The sequence below is a fragment of the Vanessa atalanta genome, chromosome 2 (genome assembly GCF_905147765.1).
Source record: "Vanessa atalanta chromosome 2, ilVanAtal1.2, whole genome shotgun sequence".
Classification (NCBI taxonomy): Eukaryota; Metazoa; Arthropoda; class Insecta; order Lepidoptera; family Nymphalidae; genus Vanessa; species Vanessa atalanta.
This window is the reverse complement of record NC_061872.1, coordinates 4,204,397-4,228,724: the sequence shown is the minus strand read 5'-3', so window position 1 is coordinate 4,228,724 and position 24,328 is coordinate 4,204,397. Positions and strand designations below refer to the sequence as shown.

General features: G+C 30.7%; 1 protein-coding gene across 1 annotated transcript in view; it reads left to right on the top strand.

Moving 5' to 3' along the window:
• Positions 1-15,767: 15,767 nt before the first annotated feature.
• The window catches only part of LOC125075112 (zinc metalloprotease ZmpB-like), a 62,009-nt gene continuing 53,448 nt past the window's right edge, over positions 15,768-24,328 (top strand). Inside the window, exon 1 of the mRNA XM_047686730.1 lies at positions 15,768-15,895. The gene's annotated coding sequence lies outside the window, so the exon portion shown is untranslated. The remainder of the gene's footprint in view (positions 15,896-24,328) is intronic.

The following is a 24,328-nucleotide window of genomic DNA, read 5'->3' as shown; positions in this document are numbered from 1 at the left end:
TAACCACTACACCAATGGGACAGTCGATACTATTATTATTGCTTATATTTACAAGATTCTTTAGTTCTAAATTGACTTATGACGTATACGCCTGCGTATATAATATCACTTATAAGTTATCGAGTCTCATTTAATGTATTGTGTCTGATTATTTACTATATACTTATTACCATATTTACTCATACACGTGTACATAAACTACTACATAGGAACACATGTGTACTATTATAACTATTATAAATACTAACTAACTATCATAAAAACTAATCAAAGACAATGAGATGTAGACATAGACAGGTTTACTACTTTTTAGTAAATGTTATATTCCTAACTGTAGATACATAAATCTTTCTTATATCAAAACTTCGTAAAGTAATAAATTACAATGTTATTAACTTTAGTAATGTATTAAAATATTAAGGTAATAAAAATCTTGATTTTAATAAAACTGACACTCAAAACGGATCCACTGAAAAATAAAACGTCGCCTTAGAGACATTTCTTTGCATTTTTGCACTTTACGCCTATACATAAGTCGAAGGTTTCGTTCAATTTCAAATATATGTCCATATAAAATTTAATATCTTTAATTGTATTTTGATAAACAGTACTAATTTCTACACGGATTCTACTGCTGTTCATATAACATAACAGATTCGTATGAATGAAAAACCGGGATAATTATTATATATATTATTATAATATTTATTATGGTTTTTTATTTTTTATTCGTAAATATTTTAAAATAATCATCTATAAATAGTCATTTCGGAAATATTAAATAATTTTTTAAATAAAAATGTAAAGTGTTTTAAATTGAATATGAAGTAAATAATTTTAATGATTATATCATATAACTGTGTATATTTTTTTTTATTTAAACCATATTGTTATTGAATAGCATCGAAAGAACCGTACGTCTCTGAAATTATATCAATAACATTGCACTAAGGTGCATTATTCTGAAACAAGTGAACATTACGGAATATATCTTCGTCTCGTTTTTCCTTTATTGAAATAGAACGAGACGTATGACTTGAATGAGTACTGCTTTCAGTATAAATGTTTGTATCAAACCTGTTGGACAACCTCTAGTCACGACTCTGGGTTCAAATTTCGAGTAACTGAGCTCCGGAGACTAAATAAAGCGGTACAAGCCGGAGCCAAGAAACAAGAAAAGCATATTATTATTTAACTTAATAGTAAATAATAACAATGTGGAACCTCTTTGGTAGCCGTTTGAAGGACTCGTCAGTTCATTTTGCACCTTCCACCCTTTTTTTTTAAATTTCGCTTTAATATGCCACAAGTAAAAATAAATTAAACACTAATTAGATTTCTACTAAATGAATAAAACAAATAAAGTAATAAAAACAAGAATATCTTTTAGAATACTTGTAAGCAATATATATTTATTGAACAATTCATTGCATGCTGGTTGGTATTCATTGTATGCTCAACAAAATCTGACAAGTGGCTATTAATTTACGCGAGAGATTAAAATTAATTTGACCGCCCTTATTTTAATTTTGATAGCTTGATAAAATCAATAGGCCACTTTAGGTTTCAATTTATCTTTAAGACAAATGTATTCATGTGCTTGATAAGGCACTTTACTAACTAAAAATGTGTACACGTATTTGTGTTGATTATCCATAGACGGAAACGTGCACACATATTTGATGGTAATTGCTTAATTTTCACAAATATGGCAAATAGGAAATACGGGTTTCGTCTACTTGGTGTTTTTGTTATATATCCGTTCAATTAAAGGAACATACGTTTGTACAGTCGACTCCTTCGTTCAACATCATTGGACCACGTGCGTTTATGTTAGACTAAATATCGCTCGCTGATTCGCCCGCGTGTTATGTATAAAATAAAACAGCCGGTGTCCTTAGGGCTCAAGCTTACTTCATAAAAAAAACATAAAATTTAAAAAGTGGGTAAGCCTTAAAACCGTAATAGACAAACAGAGACACTTTCGCAACTTATAGTATTAGTATAGGAGAATAAACTATTTTTAAAATAGCATATTTAAGTGATTCACGAAATCGGTCTTCACTTATGTATGCATGACGCGTATTTAACTTTTTAATAATTACGAATGCGCCAAATGTCAAACTAAGCAATATCTCTAGAAATGAAACCGTGCATATCAAACTCCCAAATCAAATAATAGAAAGATACACCAAGATACAACTGGTTACACAGATTGAATAAAAAATATGAAACTACTCGAACACACTAAGCCTTGTAAAGTACCGTTAAAATGTATGTCTTATACCAATTGCATTTTGATTTTATTCATTTTAAACTATTAATTATTATTATTTTATAATATACACAATAGTTCCCACGGTATTCGTATTAATCCGAAGCACTGAACTGGGTCTTTAGATCAGGGAAGAATCTATACTAATATTATAAATGCGAATGTAACTCTGTCTTTCACGACCAACCCACTGAACCGAATATGGTATAATCAGGTATGAAGTAAACTTGAACCCCAAAGATGAACATAGTCTACTGTTTTATGCCTGCCTGCCTATCACCTGACGACCAACCCCTAAAACGGAAGCAAAACCACGCTTGACAACTACTGGCAATAAATTCGATGCAATAAAAATATTACAATGTTATGTGACCGTTGAGTGGATAAGGAACTGAAGCTCATCAGAAAGGGTTTTTGAAGTTGTTCAAAAACCCTTTTGATATCTATATACACATTTGCACATAATATGTATCGTTCTATCAATAATTCTAATTGAATAAATGTATATTATACTATAAAATGCTTATATGATATAAATAATGTAACAATTTATTTATAAATAACTCTAATTGCTATAAAGTAATATGTATTATAATTTAATTTATCGTCCGATTGTTATTATATTGTAATTTATATAATATATAATCGCAAAGAACAATCGTTTTATTCAATTGATTGATTTCATACAACTTAATTAACAGACTACAATGAAATATAATTACAAATACACAATTTCATAACTAATTTGTTTTTTTTTTTATCACTTTGATATATTTTTAAAGATAGTTGCTTGAATTTTATCAAAAAGGAAATGGATAGGCCACCTGTTTTGTCGTAAACTCGCCTCATTTGTCTATTACCTCCTTAGACGATGATATAATTTCATATTCTAACTCGACTTACCTACTTCTTTTGTTAATGTTTTTCGTTCAACGAGTTATTCATTATTAGTTTATTTTGTCGCTTGTTATTTTGTATAGCTAATGTTTGTATCATTGCGCGCTAATCTCAGGAAGTGTCAGTCTGATTTGAAAGATAATTTTTGCATTTGATAGCTTTAGGTTACTTGAAGAAATTTTATAGATTATTTAACTTGACGCTACATACACTTATTTTCTTTTATTTTGTTTTGTTTTGCTTCTGAGTTCTGACCATCAAACTATTTTTTTATGTTGATTGTATCATATAGGAAAAACTGCTTTTGAGATAACGCCACTATTAATACCGGAAATTGTTAATATTATGAATATATTAGATAATATAAGAGATGTGAAACGCCGAATTATTAAAGTCTAAAGTATTTAATAATTTCCTTTTTTTTTATAACAATCAAAGAATATAGCTTTAACTTGTAACAAGGTTAAAATCCTGCGAGTTACAGTGCGTAAGTAACACGTCACTTGCCCCCACCTGACGTCGGCCCCCGACCTGCGGCGACTCCCTACAACCAGGGGTAATAAAACTTTGGTTCTAATTTTAACAACATTTATTTCTTGATTTCTTATCATTTTTAATAAATCTATAGTATTTTAAATTAGTTATTTATTATTAAAGTTTAAATGATGTGCAAGTAATATTAAATTACGTAATGTATATTAGTTCATTAAATTCGTATTCCATTATTTTCGACAAGAATCACCGATACTACAATTATACCGCATCGTATCAACTTGCAGAAACACTAACATAATTTGTTAATATTTAAAATAGGAAACCATTTTTACAGTTACAGTAATCCTGATAAATTGCATATCTATAATGTTATACATTTTAATTTAAAGGCATTTCATATTTTTTTTATTTTATTTTATGACGCTTTTCCCGTTTAAATCTGCACGTTTTTCATTTACTTTCTGTACATTTATAAACTATATGGTCCAATTACACTTAACGTATGCAAAACTATTAATACTTACTATGAATCATATGACCTATCGTTCCTAAACCGGTTTGATGTTACCAAAAGCATTGTTTGCCTTGACGCCCAACATCAAATGTCAGATTAACATATAATCTTTGCTGTTCTCGTATTATGAAACCCTTTACACCAAAATAAAATTTGTGTTGTACGTTAGTTAAAGGTTAGTGTATGCTATCTGTCATACGTAATTTCTATAATACAAGTATTTGTATAAGTTAATATTTCATATAGACGAAATTAACATAAAATAAATAAAAAAGATTTTATGCAAGATAAAACAATGACGACCTTTAAAAAATTTAATATTTTCCGTGGCTAATTTTTTCGTTAATTTTATGTCAAAAAGTTTTCATATACTTTTTCTATTATAAGGGATCTGGTTACAATCAAATTGCATACTAAATAAAACATGCCTTTTTATTTTCTTTAAAAAACAATGACATAAAGGTTATTAACATCTGTACGTACCTGTAACGTTTTGCTTAGTTCCTGCCTGCTGCTCCTGAGGTAGAGGAAGAATGACGTAATCGACTATTCAAGGTCTAAAAACTATGGGGGATCTTCCTGCTTATGTTATACTTCACTTTCTCGACTGTTTTTTTGACGGCGATTTTTATTTAACGACGAAAATGTCATCCTTTACTGTGACCAAATCAGATGTTGATAAATTCACGACTTTTTCTAAGTGATATTGCTGAAATAATTAACAGTGCCAAATACATATATATACAGTCCATTTCCCACAAAAGACAGTTTAAAACAATATATTATTATGACGTCAATTAATATTCCATTTATATTTTATTTATGACGATCAACACAACTAATTAAGGTTAAACGTACATTTAAAAAAATAATAAAGATAAAGCTTAAAGAACTTCTTCCTTGTTTCTAATTAAAACAAATGAATTAAATAATTAATCTAAAAATTAAATATATTTTTCAAATTAATGACAAAAAGGTCAATACATCTCGTTAATAACACATCATATTATAACAACCATTAAAAAAATCTTAATTCTTAATATTTAATTCGGTTTTTTAATAATTAATCGATATTAAAATGATTTTCTCATTAAACAACCGATTTTGTCGTAAAAACATTATAATTTTTCCAAGTGTTATCTCTATGACACAGACCACAAATACTTAAGGCAATAAAAAATAACTGCATTTTGATTGGATTCACAATTGAAGTTTGAACCCATTTAAATTATTATCAAAAAATAGAAAAAAATACTTAGAAATATAACAAATGCCATATTTTGTAAGATATTATTATATCCATATAAGAACTCTGAACAAAATTCATATTAACCATAAAAATAATTTTAAAAAAACATAGCATCGTGTTTTTTTGTTAAGAAACATAACAAATATTAATCTGATTACATTTAAAGTATTCGAGCGATTAAAAAAAGAGCAAAAACGTTAAATATACATCCGTCTCTTACCTACTCATATAAAATTATCAAGTGTAAGAGAGACGGTTCATGCTAAAACGTCAACTATTATATTGAAGATCCTTGTATGAGTCACTTCTGTGTTTGTATCGTAACGGCTGTCGACGGTTGGGAATTGGGAATGACTTATTTTGTGTAAGCCTTCAATCTTACTTAGGACAATTGAGTCAATAAGTCAGTAAATTAAAAATCCCCTAATACATAAGTATTAATACAGGAAACTATTTGAAATAAACAGATTTGACTTCGCTAATGACCTTAATATGCATTGGTCAAGTAACAATTATTATAAAATTAGTGCTTAATATTTAATTTACTAAAATCTACCTACGTTTAAAATTGTTAAGTAGGCAATGACAATTTAGTAGTTTTTTTGTTTTACTACAATATGTAAACAAATTTAAATTTTGAACAGTTTTAAAACTATATTTTTTATTATAGTCCAGTCACATAGTACTTGTTATCAGCACCAACAGTGTGTCCAAGACTTCAACTCTATCGGCTAAGTAGAACCACCTGAATTTTATTCATTTGTAAGTCTTAAACGAAACCTAACATTTGAACGATATTTCATAAAAAAAAAAGGGGAATTATAATTTCATAAAAAATTAAATTAATTTTCCAGTCATAAATCCTTTACAATTTGAATCATCGCCATTTAAAAATAAATATGTTTTTTTATTCCTTTATTAAAATGAACCGAGAATGTATAAAAATGTTAAAGTTCGCAAGACAATTATTATCGTTATAAAAAACCATATGTCTACGTTGTTAATGAAATTCCTTGCGATCATTTTGATTCATACAAGCTATATGTGATTCATTGCAATTTATTTTTTATATCATAATAATATTAATAAAGTTAAAAGTCACGAGCCAATGAGAAATATCCTAACATCCATATATCTTACGTGAAGCGTTGTAAATTCAACAGTATAATACGTAAAAGTAATATGTACAAAAATGCAAAGGAGACTTTAACATCCTTGATCATGAACTTGCCAATATGAAAAATAGTTTACAAATTACAGTGCGTTTATCGTGCAAGGAATAATTTAATATTATACACTGCGAACTAGTCCAGTTAACATATCCGAAACTTGTATATAATTCATTAAAGGTTTTATGTATAATGGCTAAAATTTGACTATATTTGTTGATGTGAAAGAATCATGCCTACTAGGAGATTAACTTACGTGCGCCCCATAAACCGAAAGAGTAATATTTATTACGATATAAAACTTTATACAGACCCTTGTTCCAACCGAACCCTACCGATTTTACTTTAAATAAAAAAAAATATTCAATTTCCAAACGTAAATTTAAGCATATGTACATTTAGCACAGATTTCTGAACCACCCATGGCTGGTATTTGATATGTATAACGTAAATTATGATTATTTAGTTTAAACAATTTCTCTGGACGCGCTCGAGAATAGGAAAATTTTGGGGCTAGTTTGGAATGTAATTAATTTTTTAATATTATGTCTATTTTAAAAGTATTTGCGCATTATTAATTTGTTTTTGTCTATAATTCTTATCACTTAGACTATAAGTATCAGATGGATTATATATACATTATATAATGATAAACATTTTGCGATTATATTTAATTATTCTCCCAATTACAAAACAGGTAGACAATCGTCGCAGTGTAATGACTCAAGCATTAACGTTTTTTAGGAACGTTATCCATTAACAACAGTTTAGGCCGCCTTGAATTACTGCATTGACCTTATGTAATGGCCGGACCTTGTTATTACACTACTAAAAAACTGTATTTAAATATTTCTTTCCATGTAAAACTAATTTATTATTTTTAATTCAATGCCATAAAATAGCAATACAAACTTTTATTTATGATTGGAATTTTTAGACGTAAATTGATCACATAATTGTAAGTAAACGCCAATATAAATTGTCATTGGAATAAATAAAAACCTATTCGTCATATAATTCCTCCGCTTTCCTCTTAATTATATGATTTAAGAATGTCTATCAATTGATCCTAAAATATCTTCTTTTTTTATGATATCGGTAGGTGGACAAACAAATGGGCCACCTGATATATGGCAAGTGGTTACCACCGCCCATAGACAATGGCGCTGTAAGAAATATTAACCATTCCTTACATCACCAATGCGCCACCAACCTTTGAAACTAAGATGTTTTGTCCCTTGTGCCTGTAGTTACACTGGCTCACTCACCCTTCAAATCGGAACACAACATTACTGAGTACTGCTGCTTGGCGGTAGAATATTTGATGTGTGGGTGGTACCTAAACAGACGGGCTTGCACAAAGCCCTACCACCAAGTAGTATCTTACTCACTCAAGTAATACTGTTGAGAAGAAGATTTATATGCGCTCCGGTTTCACGCGAGTACAATAAGGGTACTATTACAACTCTTAGATTGAAGATGATAAATGGTAAAAATCTTGTTTTATTTCGGCTAGGCAAGTTGAAAACTCAAAATCCTCGGCTTTTCTCTACTATAACCTGCACGTATTACCTATAAACGTTTCTCTTGAATCGCTTTGTTTATTTATGAAAACCACATTAAAATCCGTTGCGCAGCTTAAAACATCTAAACGTACAGACGGCGGAAGGCGACTCCGTTTTATGTCGTTCTATGTTGAGAAGTCGAATTAATATTAAGGGAAGTAATTACAATGTAAAACTTAATCTTACAAATGAAGATATATCTCTAAATTTGATAAATAATTTCTGTTTTTCAGAATATTTGATAAGTGTTAAGGCTGAAGAGCCGAGATGGCCCAGTGGTTAGAACGCATGCATCTTAACCGATGATTTCGGGTTCAAACCCAGGCAGGCACCACTTAATTTTCATGTACTTAATTTGTGTTTATAATTCAACATCGTGAGGAAACCTGCATGTGTCTAATTTCAACGAAATTCACTGTGTATTCCATCAACCCGCATTGGAGTAGCGTGGTGAAATATTCTCCAAACCTTCTGCGCAAAGGGAGAGGAGGCCTTAGCCCAGCAGTGGGAAATTTACAGGCTGCTAATGTAATTTAATGTGTATGTGTTAAATCTTATAAAACAGGTGCAAGTCCTCTGTACAGTCTCAGAGCTACCACCTGTGTTTATTATTAGACGGAAGCTAAACGAGTGGATGACCCCTCATACTCATAATAATGTTCACCCGATTGCGCTCTAGAACTGGCCAATTAGAATATATTGTATTATTTTACATGTGCATGTTTTGTTAAATTACTTTAAGTGTTTAAACACCTGTTATCCACCAAATAAAACGTACTAATTTACTTATAAGAACACTTCTTAGACTAACCATTAGAGGATTAAGAATAAGCTGAATGAATCAAATAGCATGTCTTGGACAAATTTAAGCGTTCTCATATTAACATTAAACAGCTTACGTTAAGAATTCCTTTTTATATACCAATAAAAAATTCCTGCACATCCTCCCATTCACAACTCAGGTAAAGGCGGATACTCACGACAGTGGGTACGTGTCCCGTTTAGTCTCAGAATAAATAATAAATTGTGAAATGGCATATGCTCAAAAATTACAACTTTCAGTCAGATCAGGTCAATGGAAATCTACTGGCAATTTGCCACTGTTGCCTATAGATATTAGCATTATAAAAAATATATTTCTTAGTTTAGTTCGTATATTTAAATCGGTAGTGTCCCTTGTATCTTTAGTTACACTGGCATTAGGTATATTTTATGCTTAGTATTGCTGATCGGCGGTAGAATGTAATGTGTAGGTATTCACTTGCGTTGTGTAAGTGCTCCCATCAAACACTTCTTGCGAAATATTTCAATATAATTAAGCAAATAACATCGATTTTTGAGCAAATTACCTCCCATTTTTTTTCCAAACAAGGCTTCCAAATATGAACAACGACAACGTACGTGTGTTTATGAACAGTAAATATTGCTCACTTATTTGTCACTGATAGTTCAAAGAATATTAAAACGTATTTATATTCGAGTAATATTAATATTGGTTTGCACCAATTCTCGAAACAGTAGACCAAATATTTGCGACTGCCAATATATATTTTGTTGTAAGATTAATTAGCAGTACCGTGACTAAAATTGTTATTTTTAATACAAAGAGAACACAGTAAACAGAATTTAATAAAAAAAATATTATAATGATTATTAATCAGTAGGGTAATGTTTAGGTTTCTTAAATTTGTTTCATGTCATTTCCAGTACAAATAAGATCCAAGTCTAAAAAAAATATGCGAAGCTCTTTATTTAAAGATAATAAACCCCGTTGAACTCTCGTCAGTTTCCCTTGGAAATGTTTATATCATTTGCATTTATGATTCAAGAGGCATTAGATAAGATGGTTTCATGCATTAATTTCTAATCAAATGTACATTAGTTTGCTGATATTCCTTTTGACTCACTTTGACTGTAAATCAAAATTTCAATACACTGTATAAATTAAATATATCTGACTTTTTATTTACTATTTATTATTTTTAGTACTGGCTGTATAATTTTTTGATTTTTTTTTTTTTAAATGTTTGAGACGATATATTTCAAACATATTCGAGAAAGAATATTTATTAATAAAACAATACTAAATAAATATACTAAAAAAAACACTAAAGCAATCCTTGCAGTGGAATTTTATGAATGCCTGAAACCTAAAGTAAAACGAAGTTATAGCAGTGTTGCCAGTCAAAATATAATCCAAGGCAAGGAAGTTCATCCGATAACATGTGCTGTCACAGTCCAGTGCTCGCCCCACTTGTAAGAGCCACTTCCCTTAACCTTTCCACTTGAATCCGTGACACTTTCTTATTTTACTTCAACATGTTGCTATTATACATGATAATATACATGTTTATATATGTGGTAAGAATGAGCAAGCGCCTAATATCATTCATTGACCGGTAATGTGGCGATGATATTAAAAAAATCTGTATAAATGAAAATAAAAAAAAGTAAATGTTATTAGTAAAGAAAACTTTTAATTGGACTTACATGCTCGTCTGGGAAAATACCAATTACCGGTTAATCTATTAGACCATTACCCACAGCGTTGAATGACGGTATTAGAGATGAGTCACACTACATCAACTTAAGACTCGATACCAAAAAGTTGAATTTTGTATTTAGATAAATATATTGGACAAGCTAAATGACAGATATGTAGTGACAGCAGGTGGACTAATTGCTTTGTTGGCTTATGTACTTTCATATTTATTTAAAAACAAACGAACAACTAATTACTCTTAGTAAACAGTTACCTTCGGACATATAAACTAGCGCTATTGGAAATATAAACCTTTTCTTACTAAGCCAATGTTGCGCCGACCACAGAATTTGAAGTGTTATATTACATGTTATGTTTAAACTGGAACAGAAATATTGCTATTTGGCGGTAGAATAGCCGATGATTAGGTGATACCAGTTAAAATATTTATCACAGCATTAAAATAACATTCAGACAGTGTAATTTAAGTTTGTCAAATGAGTTTTTATATTGAATATCCTTGAACAGCTTACAGAATTACTTTAAAAATTCTTTCTTTAATTATTAATTCTTGACCAAAATATAGCGAACTCAATATTACTTGTATGAAACATAATTAATAATTCCTTGACACTCAGTAATATATCAACATACATTTTGAAATAATTAGCTTGGTCAGTATTATTTAATAAATATACGTTTTTCGCTAAATCATGCCATTGCTAAAATAATGTCAATGATGCAACATAGAAAACTAGATCGTACGTACGCTTATCGAGAAATTCTTGTTTCAACTTAAAAGGCCGGTACGATTTCGTGAAAACACTTGACACAATAAACAATAATGATAAAATTTGGTTGAATACCTGTTAGAACTTTGATCTACTAATATCCACATGTATGAATCCACTAAAACAGAACTAGAATAAGGATAGTGATGATATGATGATGATCGGTAGGATATCACACGATCCTGATTGATTGACCTTGATGGCATAGATTAACGGAGACTGGCCGACTGCGTAATGCGAAATTGGAAATCGTACACGACCGGAAAGAGTGGCGCAGGACCAACGACTACGCGTACTTTTTAAGACAAAGGAGTCTAAAGAATGACAGCTCGAAGCTAAACTCTTAATCAGACCTAATGACAATATATTGGTGGAGAATCCCAATAACGTTTACTTAGTCAACCCGCGGTTTGAGCCCAGCAAGGATCTGCAATCTTATCAGATCTAAAGATATAATATATAATATGTAAGATGCACTCCGTGATGATGGACCGGAGCCGAAGCATTCCTCGATATATAACGTCAATGAAAGCTGAATAGTTAAAATAATCTATCTAGTATGTCTATCTCTGTCATACACAATAGTTTCCAATATATTTATCTCGTAATAAAGAAGAGACTGACCTTATAAATATCGATATAAATATAACTAAAGACTATTGAAAGCGCAAACCTGTAACTTGTTGACATTATGAGGAAACCGACATTTTTCTTCGAATCTATAAATTATTCAATACAATACCATTAAAGGAATTATTCATCTCTCACGAACGCATTATGCATTGATTAATTCCAACAAAAAGGCCTTTTGTTCAACTAGACAGACGAACGAATATTTTTAAACATATCTGAAAAAATGTAGTCCGTTAATAATAAATAACAACTCAATATTAGGTTATGGGCCTTTTGTCGTTACAAGGAATATGATAATGTACTATATTAAACCATCTGTTACATTTGCCCCTGGGCTTCTAGCTAGTGGCTAAGCTTAGCGAGCAACCTCATCATGTAGTTTACATATCAACCTGTCCGTGCGTGTCATAAAAACACTCTCATCGTTTTATTAAAACGCATCAAAAGAGAGAGCCGAGATGGCCTAGTGGTTAGAACGCATGCATCTTAACCGATGATTTCGGGTTCAAACCCAGGTAGGCACCACTGAATTTGCATGTGCTTAATTTGTGTTTATAATTCATCTCGTGCTCGGCGGTGAAGGAAAACATCGTGAGGAAACCTGTATGTGTCTAATTTCAACGAAATTCTGCCACGTATGTATTCTGCCAACCCGCATTGGAGCAGCGCGGTGGAATATACTCCAAGCCTTCTCCTCAAAGGGAGAGGACGCCTTTAGCCCAGCAGTGGGAAAATTTACAGGCTGCTAATGCTAATGATGCTAATGCTAATGCATCAAAAGTAGTATAAATAAAATCCTTCAAAAATAATTCATTTTCAATGTATCTCTTACGGAATTTTATGTAATATAAATGTGTATTATGAATTCGAACAAATATGATATCTGATCGATTTGTAAGCGTAAAGCTACTTATATGAAGGATAGCTTAGTCTTAGACACAATACGTAATACAACACCTTATTAATTTTCTTATAAGATATCAAGGTAAGTGAGGTATGAACGTCAATAGAGGACAAAGGCCTCAAGTCGCTTGAATCAGAGCGTAACCTATCATGCCCTACTGTGTTAACGGACGAGTGCTTTTTAGGATCTTTAAGATATAGGTTTCTATGTGAAGACTCGTTTCCCTACTCGATATCTCGGTATTAAAAACGCCTGTGAAACAACTCTTTTAATAGATAAATGGACAATACCCATAATCTGAAAATTACAAAATATCATTTTAAAGACATGTCAGTTTTTTTTTTTTTACATAGAAATCAATTCTCTCAAAATTCTCAATTCTATACATAAATCTAAAATGTCATATCCTTTGTATGTGTTGTTATAGTGACTCCTCCAAACCACATTACGATAGAAGCCACAACTTAAACTCCGAGGGTTTTGATTCTCGAACGATATTTACGTTCATGTAAGATCCTTCGGTGTCTATAAGAATTATCTCATAATTAAGGTTACTTTTTACTTTTTAGTGTATAATAAATAGATAAATTTAAGTAGATGCGACGGTATTATAGGACTTTGGAGGTCGAATGTTAATTCATCTAAGGAATGTTTTAATCTGTGAGATCTTTATAAATAATAACCAGATTGATACCTGAGTATAGAATGGCTTAATGTACCTTGTACTTGAAATGGAACCACAAGAACAAAAAATTCTAACCTGAGTTAAACTAAAAATCATGATGCTAAATAATTTGCAGAAACTCCTGGTGATTGCAATTTAATTGGGGCTATAAATATTAAAAAGGGGTCTTCCTAATTTCATACCCAATACATTTAAGAATAGTCATGAGTAAGGATGTGGAATTATATTTCCTATTCGAGGCTTATTAAGACAACATGTAAAGAGTGTGTGTTATGGTGTGAGAAGAGTATAGTAAGAGAAAATAACCTCAAAGCAGTAGTGACCGCTTAATTTTAAAACGTTACATGTAGAAATGTTGCACGCAAATATTACCTTAAAACTTTTGATACATAGCTTCTAAAGTCGATTTAGTTAGTAAAAAAACATTACTAAGTTTAAACTATTTATAGAAATACTTTTATAAATTTCTTAACTAAATTCACCCGCATTATTATTCAGTTTCTTTCTACATTCTAAAATGCCTTAACAAGTTATACATTCTATATACTTGCCGGTTTATTGGAAAATATCCACTTAAATCGTTTTATTTGCGAATCTTTTTATTTTACGTAAGCATAAAATATTTTATTGAAACATGGTTTCTATATTTATTTTTATCAGCCAACACTTCAAAACATGTGTACACGTGGCAACATACGTTCGGATTTTCTTACAATGAACATAAAGACAAATCGAACTAAACTTAGTGCTTCAACGTACATCAAGGGATCATAATCAGACGCAATTCCGAGTATCCAGCGATAACTGAGCTTACCTGCGCTTTGCCCTCTCTCGATATAACCCCACCGAGTTAAAAAGCATACGCTTTTGCAAAAACATTCCACTGTTCAATAAAAACTGAAACGAAGATTTATTTTACTTTAATATTATATGTCATATATAAAACAATTACTTATTACAAAGGCTCTAATATCTGATATTAGATATACAAGTAGACGAAATGAGATACATTTCACAATATATGACAATTGACTTTATATGTTTTATCGTAAAAAAATTAAATTGTTCTCGATATTTTTAAATAAATAGTATTAACTCTTTACGCCTTTCTCAATGTATTATTTATGTTGTTAAAGTTACGGGCTTCCTACGTATCACAAGCCATTTAGTTGTTAATACTTTTATAATAGTTTAAATAATAATCTTAATTGGAATATAATTAAATTTACATCAAGCTCGATTTTTCTACACCTACAATGTTGTATGGTTCATTTAGATTGTTTTTTTTTTTTTTCATGTCCGCTTACTAACGCAGCCACATACAGCCATTAAATACCCCGGTTAAAAATTTTAATTAATTTTTTTCTTTGTTTCATTCGCATAAAAATATATGTATATTTATATATAAGGATTCATATTATACCAAAAAAAAAAACTTTGAATATTTATATTTGTTAATTATTTCCACAATAACATAAAAATATTTAGCAAAATTTGTATATGAATACCGGAAAATCTATTGTTAGAATAGTTATTACTAATACTTTTTCCGGAAAATAATCATTAAATACAATGAAACAGAACAATCAGTTTATCTGACCTTGCTTTAGAAATAGATTTTAAATCGGTTCTTATTACATGAAATCACTTCACTATCACTGTCCCGAAACAATTATATCCTAACAAAAAAACAATAAATCGTATAATTACAATGCAAAAAGTATGACTGTTTACACAAATAGCTAGGTATAAACTAATTTGTAGTATAGAATATATTTTCTAAAATTGATTCGGATTGTATAATTAAAATTATATGAAATAGGTATTAAATATAAATGTTTCTATAAGAATCCTTATTAAAATTAAACAATAGAAACTATTATTAAAAAATAGATTTAAAATGGTATCAACGAAAAATATAAGTATGTTCTATATAGTAATTGTAAAAATCCTTATGATCAATCTTACAGACAAAATGATCCAAAACCTTAACGGAACACGAGACGCGGAAAAAGGTTAGTATCTCAATGACGCAGCGTACCTTCCCAACTCAGGCGGGTTACGACGCCGGTGGGCGGGCGCACGCGACCGGGCGCCACTCGCGCGCGCACCGCGGACCAAGCCGCTTCGAATTTCGAACGTTATAAACGTCAACGTCATTGCCATTTTATTTTTTGTGCCAGTGTATGGAACTTAAGGATTTTTGTGCCAGTATTTGTGTTCCTTACTCAAACAGGTTAGTTTTATTTTAATTATAGCACTATTTTGTAATATAGTCGCGATTTTGTGTACGAAAGGGCGGAATTTTGAATTATAAAGGATTTTAAACGGTTTCGTCAGGTGTATAGAATTTATGTAAGCTTCGACATTCCACGTGAATATATTTAAAGATAAATTAATATAAGTTTATTTACATAATTTACTAAAATAATGTTATTATTAGATAAAAAATACAAGGAAGTACTACATTTTTGAGTTTTATAAATTATATTTCCAGTTATTTTTAAATTATAGTTTTTTATCATTTAAAATCTTTATATTTCCTGACAAACAATTCATTTTAGTGGTTTTGGTTTGTTATAAGGACAATTGTCTTAAGGAAAGACATCAACGAGTTCTTACATTCGAATCTTACACGATACCAAACGAAACTTAATTATATAGCTTTATTTATTACTTGCAAGTTTTAAGTACGGTTTTATCAAACAACCTGAAACTTTTTTGACCATTATAGTTAATGTATTCATCAAATTTAAAGTTGCAACACCAATATAAATTTATTATAATTATTTATAATCTGTTAATATTTCGTTTTATCGTAATTGCTTTTATAATAATTCGAATGTTTTAAAATTGTTAATGGCATAATAAAACGGACGAGTCGTTAGAGAATCTATAATATATTCCGTATGGCGAGTTCAATCGACGTTCTCTTCTCGTATTGGTAATTTACTTGAAGTGTTTTAGAAAACGAGTTGCATACAGTATACCTAAGATATATAAAGTAAAGGAACAGCCTGTAAACGTCCCACTGGTGGGCTAAGGCTCTTTCCTGTAGGGAAAGATTTACATCTAATTTTACCGCGCTGCACCAATGCCCTCATCGGAATTATTATTAGACATGCAGAATTTCTCACAATATTTTCTTCCACCGCCCGTGACAGTAGGAATTATAAAAACTAATTCAGCACATGTAAATTAAGTGGTCATACCCGGATTTGAACCTGCTATCATCAGTTACAATGCAACCACTGGCCGATCGGCAAAAACGTATTAACTTTATATTATTAAGACGTTGATTAACATAAAATTATATTTAAGAATCATATAGAAGACATTATTACTCGCTTTAAAATATCAAGGATTTTAATACATTTTGTGATTCATTTATTTATAGGTTACGTATTGTTTTATTTCTGGCGATAACAGTACGGAATTGATAATGTACAAGTTTCGAAATTGTTTTTAAGTACATTATAAGCAATATGTAGTCTGAATATACGTCGCCGTTAAAATTAATACTTCGTGTATGCTCATTACGTTCCTAGATATACCTATGCAACTATTGCAAACGTTGAATTAAATGTTACTTAAAAGTAACTTTAAGTAACGGTAACACTTATTTTTTATCATAAACTTACTCAATGCTGTACTTTATAGAACGTGTTGTGTATGCTCTTACAAAATTTACATTTAAATTTAAGTTACGTTTTGAATAATTATGATATTTATATCACTTGACGGCAGGGCTTTGTGCAAGACTTTCGGGGTTGGTACCACCTACTTATCACAGTCTTTCGCAAAATAAGAATACTTATTATTTATATGTTTCGGTTTGAAGGGTGAGTAAACCACTATGGTTACCATAGACATAAGGTGCATACCTAAAAGTAATTAGTTAATATTTCTTAGTGTCTATGTAGTAGGTGTATGGTTGGTGTTGCCCACCTAAAATCAAATGTTTGATTTGTCGTATGCCTACCTATTTTATAAATAAATAACTATGTTACGTTCAGTAAAATTAAAATATATTTTACCTAAGTAAACTATTACACAGTACCCATGTTACGAAAAGATACCATTGATATGATAAAAAAAAATATCATACTTGTATAATTGTAACTCTTACTAAAAATATGACACTTTTTTTAATTTGGCTTTTATTTAATCGCAATGACAATGATAGCAAGCGTTTATTCAATCTACAATAAAACGCACTAACCCAAAAAATACTTAAAGAACAAAATATTAGTCATCAACAAGAAAACCCCCTCCCGCTGCCCCTAAACATACCTAACTTACAGTGATAGAGAACGGGAAGTCACAAGACTGACTCGCTCACAGAAATTCAGAAGCAATGACATTAAATTATAATCATTATATTATTATGGTATAAAAAAAACGCACAGTTGGAGATCATTATATAATTTTGAAATGTACTTTTTTATTATCATATGAACGTTAAAACAATTTCGTAACATCGATTAATTTGCTTTTTCGATTATGACTCGAATGTAACGTGACTTATCAGCGACGTCTTACAAAAACTCCTACGTGACATCGCGTTTACGTGATTATTCAATAAAATAAACAAACTAATTTATTATTATTATATTAATACCCATTTCTATAGACTACACTTATTGCTATTGTATACATCTTATACGTATAATACACAATTAAACATAACAAATAATATTGCCATTATATAAAATTAATATCTAGGTCTATTTTTTATTTAATAATTCCCATTTTAAAAATAGTTTTTTATTCTTTATTCTGTAAGAAGTAATTATTGCACATTAAAATAAACCTAATTAAATATATATATAAATATTAAGTATACCAAAGACAATTTATAATGTATTCTGTTATTTGCTTCCTGTCCTTGGAATTATGTTTTACGTTGACCTTACAGACCCCTCTGTCTAATTATAGTGTATATTAATCAAAATCTAACAACGACTTCGAGATTATCAAATTGTATATATTTACTTGGTGGTAGGGCTTTGTGCAAGCCCGTCTAGGTAGGTACCACCCACTCATCAGATATTCTACCGCCAAACAGCAGTACTCAGTATTTTTGTGTTCCGGTTTGAAGGGTGAGTGAGCCAGTGTAACTACAGGCACAAGGGACATAACATCTTAGTTCCCAAGGTTGGTGGCGTATTGGTGATGTAAGGAATGGTTAATATTTCTTACAGCGCCATTGTTTATGGGCGGTGGTGACCAATTACCATCAGGTGGCCCATTTGCTCGTCCGCCTACCGATAACATAAAAAAAAGAATTAGGATTAGATACAGTCGATTAAATCGAAAAAAGGTTTCTTAATTTTTTTTAAAATATAGAATCTAGAGTTCGAAGAATTATTTTAAAATCAACATAAATGTCACAAGAAAAAAAAATTGGAATTAATATTACTAATTGCATAAAATTGTTTGAAATAGATTTATTACACTTACCTAATCATGCTAGGTGCAGCTGCAGGTGGAATAAGCTTTAAAGTTCCTTAAAGGTATGCCCTAAGGTAATGTAGGTTAATAAGGCTACTTAATAAGAGACCGGTAGTATGACACAATAGACTGCTAATACGTACTACTACAGATTAATTTCGACAAAATTAAGTACTGCGAAAGTAAAAAAAACTTAAAGTTAATTAATCTTTAAAAAAAACTTTCTTGAAACAACATGAATGCAACACAATCTACAGTTCAATCAAGTAAAATATCACAGAAAAAAAATTAATTAAACAATACGAGCCCATTCCCGCGTCTACCAAAACATCGCTAAACTAAAACCGTTTTTTTTTTTTTTACTTCCATTGTGTTATAACATATATATGTATTATATTATTCGTTCTGTGTCAAAGCAAGATTTCCCATAAAAATAAGAACTGGTTTAGAGTTCAAGCTACTTCTGACCTTGCGTGATTCTTGGGGCCGAATTGGGATAAAATGAATATTAACATTAAATAAATGTAAAGGTGACAAGAATAATAATCCTACTTATTTGAAAATAAAAAATATCTGATAATCCCCTAGAGATTAAAATGACAGATTTTAATAATACCCTAAAAAATTACATACAAAAATGATTTTCTCTCCCTACTTAAATGACTTGACAAACTCATTATTTCATAAAAAAGATCTCGATTGCGTGCTTCAAGTATATATTTCACAAAAAGCTAACTGATTACAAATCGATAAACCGAATCGATTAAATTTATCGGTTTCAAATATAAATGACAAGCGAAAACGGATTTTGTAGGTATTTAAGTAATTGTAAAAAACTAAAGTTAAGAATAAAACCTATTAACTAGGTTATATTTTTAATCTTTTTCAAAGATATTACCGAATGCAAAGATACCGATTCGTTACAATATCGTGCGTCACCCCTCAAAAGGAATTTCCTGTATCGATAAAACAAAAAGCCAGGTCCGATACACTCACTGTTACTGAGCCAGAGACAATACACAAAATGCAATTTTCATAATGTAAACGATTTTTAGATTAATTCTATATTATATCGTTCGTCATAATCGTTCGTGCCGCGATTCGACAAGTCCAAAGTAGCTCAAGTACATAATTCTTTCATATCAATTGCTGAAACAAATTAAACTGTAAAAAAAATATATTAATACCTCGTTAATTATACGACATTCGATTCATTTCGTCATTTACACTGAAAGAGGTCGCTACGTTCTAAAAAGTTTTATTTACTAACATTGCAAATACATTTGTATAATGGAAACTTTCGTTGTTGGAAGAGGATGTGTATATAAATCTTTGTAATGTTAGAGCGAGACAGGGTATACGCATGTTTGGCTGGTAGGAGTGGTGCAGTATGCGTTTTTGCCGCGGCATTCTGCACCTTCAGTCTTGGTCTAAGTCATGGACTTGGAAACGATAAATACTTAGACATTATGTAACTGGACAATGACATGAGAGGCGCAAATTTTAATCATAACTTCTTGATATTTAAGTATACCATTTACACAAGGTGTAGTAAAAATTGACCGACCTGAATCTCGCCTCGATAATTTAAAACACGATTTTAAAAAATATAATCAATTATTTGCGAAGAGTAACCGCGTAAAGCGTACTAATTGCCTACCTAGTCTACCACGCCACGTATTACGGTAATACGGACATACGTACACTTTACTTAGTATTAACATGATACCGATTGAATGATTCTTATCAAAACTACCGAACACGTACGAATGAAAGTGGTTCGCTGGAAGAGCAATCCTTGGTATAATAAATGGGATCCTCTTGTTGCTAATTTTAATTCAATAAAATCATTTTAAAATTTACGTTTAGCTAAGCTAAGTAAAATAACTAATGTTATTCATTCCTGTATACGTCACTAATATCAAATGATTACTACTTTATTATATGAGTCCATATTTACTTACTATTCGTCTCTATTGCACGCAATATACGAAAATACAAAAGACGTGACAAAGAAGGTGAACGTATGCAAAGGCGAACTAATCTTATTACTTGGTAGGGCTTTGTTCAAGCCCGTCTTGGTAGGTACCACCCACTCATCAGATATTCTACCGCCAAACAGCAGTACTCAGTATTGTTGTGTTCCGGTGTTTAAAGGATGAGTAAGCCAGTGTAACTACAGGCACAAGGGACATCTTAGTTCCCAGGGTTGGTGGCGCATTGGTGATATAAGGAATGGTTAATATTTCTTACAGCGCCATTGTCTATCGGCGTAGTGACCACTTACCATCAAGTGGCCCATTTGCTCGTCCGCCTACCTATACCATAAAGTGATCTCTCCCAGCCAACATCGGGCATAGACTACTATTAGAATTAATTTACGGCACTATTACAATTTACGGTGTTTTTACGGTAAGGAATACGTCATCAATCGAATCACTTCGATAATTCCTTGATTAATTACGTGAGTGAAACCGGAAAAGTAAATAACAATATATATATTTTTTACAATCCGCTTCCGCCTACATCTTGCGTACTAGCGTTAGACAAAAGCGCTCGCTCGTCGTCCTTCGCGCGACCGGTCCGCGCCGCTTACTTTCGCAGGCTAATTCGAACAACGCTCACTTCTGCAAGCACTATTAACTTCGCTAATGATTGATTGATCAACGGAATGCTTATGAATTTTGAATTCGAGAAAAAAAAAACAAATTGAATAAAACACCCAGTTTAAACTGTAAGTTTTCAATAACATTCGAGCGATGGTCGTTATTGATTTGATCTGAATTTGAATTTAAATAAAATTACACCTTAACATTTGTAAAAATATTAAATAAAAAAAGAATATGAACAGTCGATTTTGAAATTTGTCATACATACTTGGATCGGTTTCTAAGTTGGATTAGCTCAATATATAATAAACAACTCGCAGGTATAAAGGCTGATTTATAATCAATTCATAGTTGAAACACGTGTTGCCGTTACATAAGCATTCATAAGAGACTGGTCAAATCGTAAAGAACTCGATTAAGTATTGAACACATAGATACGGTGCGCATCTCGAACACTTGTTTGCATGTTGATGACGGACACAACTCACAACGCAAACGTTCGGTTTTGCGTCTCATAAATTACTTAAGAATACAAGTTATAGTCTTGAGACTTGGTTTTTCCTATGGACGTAACGTGATCAACAGGATCACAAGTATCATAAAAACTATCATACAAAACATAAAAAACTATATTCATATTTTTACAACACAAATAAATGAGTTATAATTTAATGATCAAAATTATGGCCTTCAATTATCTTTTTTGGATTTAAGTAACATAACGTAAACCAAAATCGAAATAAAAAAAAAAATAAAAAAAAAAAAACAAAATGTCTATTTTTAATTTTACATTACTTACATACGAATTGATTATGAAAAGAGTAAACACAAAAATACACTTTCCATCCAAACATGTTTATTACGTAAGCTCGGTCAGGTCAGGTGGTACCACCGCATGAGTATGCGATTATTGGAGGTCAGTGTGGATTTGACATTTAGGCGAGCAATCAATTTGTCTTGTTACGTATGGAAGTAACTATGTTTTTCGATACGTTAACAGTATTTCGTCGCTTAATTTCATTCGTAATCGAAATTCTCCAGAAATTTCCAATTATACGCGTTATCGACATTACATAAAACGTAATGATGAACTATAATATATATACGATCAGATTTAAAAATATAAAATTTAAACATACTCTAGACTTACAAGTAATTTAAATCGTATTTTTTGAAATAAAATAAAATGTAAAGCTATCCCCGGTTCGAAGCGAAGCTACATGAATATTCATTAATTAATAACATAAATGATTACATTAAATATATAATTATTACATAATTATTTATACAAAAATACAGAATATGATTGTTTGGTTAACATTTGTGGTCTGTATACTCCAACGTAACCTTAAAAAAATGTCTTGTAATAATGGTTTTTTTTTTATAACGTTTGATCCCTAATAAAGCGAAGGCAAAACAAACTACAGCTTACGACGGTTTGATAAATTTGCTAGATATAAGGACATACAAAATTCGTAAAAAGTAGCACATCATTAAAACAAACTAGACAGTCGATAAACGGGTTTCGATATTGATTAATCTAACATAAATATTCATAAATCAGATGAGGTTATGTAACAACCGGTATCGAAATTTCGTTATAACGTGTCATACAACACTAAGAATGTCATAAACTAGCGACGCGCACCCGACATTCCACGGATGAAATTTATTAATAAAGAAAATTATATGATATAAACATATAATTTCTACCCTATAACGCTCAGGAATACTGTAGCATATATCTATCTATCATAATTATAATACATTACTTGGACTACCTCGTCGGAGCTGCAGATCCCGAGATCCTGGTTAAAACTCCAAGTCGTCCCGAAAATAAATTATTGGATTTTCCGTCGAAAAAATCTCAGTAACAGCCCGGAATCTGGAAGTGAGAATGGGAACGGAACTACAGCATGCGCCGTTGGCTTGTCTCCCTTGAGATTTTCCGCCGGCTGAAATCTATCAAAACGATACCATAGACTATTTTTGTCTAAATAACATTTTAACAGTAAAATATGAAGCGTATAAAACAACGCTAAGTAGTTAGTATTAAGATAAGTTCTGAAACTAAATATTTACTAATATATTACCTTGGTCTTACTACGTTAAAACAATTTGGCATATTTAAATTGAATTTGTCATGGCAAATTATGTCAAGGAAAAGAATACTAGTTACTTTTTTATTATTAAATGCTTATTGCTAAAGTTTTAACGATGCACACGGCGCGTGTTAAGTATATAACCTTAGCAATTCTTCAAAGTTCTCACGTAGAATGAGAAAAATAGAAGACAAGATAATGGATCATAAATAAATGACTGTAACTAAAATACTTAATAAGAAGAGACTATATATTAACACAAATAATTACTTATGAAATTAAATATCTATTAAAAAGTTGCCAGTGGTCTAAATTCATACAATTTTTTATCATTGGACGTAAATTGTGCATGCTTGTGACATCTTCAACAGTATTTACTGTTTACACAATAAAAAGTACATTTTTTTTTAGGTCAGGTACTAATATATTTTATTTAGGTTGTGCTAGAAATCTAAAATTCAATCGAAATTATATTAATAACACTAACCCTTAAAAAGTTATTTC